Below are 736 nucleotides of genomic sequence, written 5' to 3'. Positions count from 1 at the left end.
TGTGTCACATAGTAGTTTTAGTTCAGCAGAGTCTCACTCTTTGGTACAGATGCAGCATTTATTGAAAGGGAAAGCTGTTGTGATTAAGACACACCATTGTTTGAAGTCTTAGAGCTGCTTTTCTAAGTCTATTCCTATTCCTAAGCAAACACTGCAGCAATCTACTTATTGTAGGAATATGATCGGGCACACTTCATGCTCTGATCAGCAGTACAGAAGAGCACAGACTTCATGCAGCGTCTCTGTATCCATACTAATCACATACCCAAAAAGAAAAGACAACGTGCTTGTGTTTTGTTATACAGCCATGCAGTTTTTGCAGTAGATTTTGCATTGGGTAGCAGACTAGCAAGGGAAGACTCTCCCACAGCTATTTAGAAGACTGATCCTCAGAATTCATATCCACGTTGTCTTTAAAAACTGATAATAGAGAAAGTACAGGTAGGTCTTATATTAGAACACACCACACTGTTCTTTGCAGACACCTGATGATGACATGCATGAGCTGAGAGCCTTGGAGCAGTGGCTCTGGACAGGGAGCTCTGGATCCTCCCATGCCCTGCAGCAGGTGGTTGCTCCTATGCCCGATCATGTCCCAGGTCCCCCTCCAGCCCCCTTCCCATATCTGCAAAGAGCTGTGCTGCCTTCTTTTCCTGTCATCTGTGTCCTCTGAGATACTGCTGATAGGACACTCAAATTATAATCTCATGTACCGGAGGTTTTTGTCTGGTTGTTC

Source organism: Coturnix japonica, chromosome 2, assembly GCF_001577835.2.
Source record: "Coturnix japonica isolate 7356 chromosome 2, Coturnix japonica 2.1, whole genome shotgun sequence".
Lineage (NCBI taxonomy): Eukaryota > Metazoa > Chordata > Aves > Galliformes > Phasianidae > Coturnix > Coturnix japonica.
The sequence above is the reverse complement of the archived record's forward strand: the minus strand, read 5'-3'. Positions refer to the sequence as shown.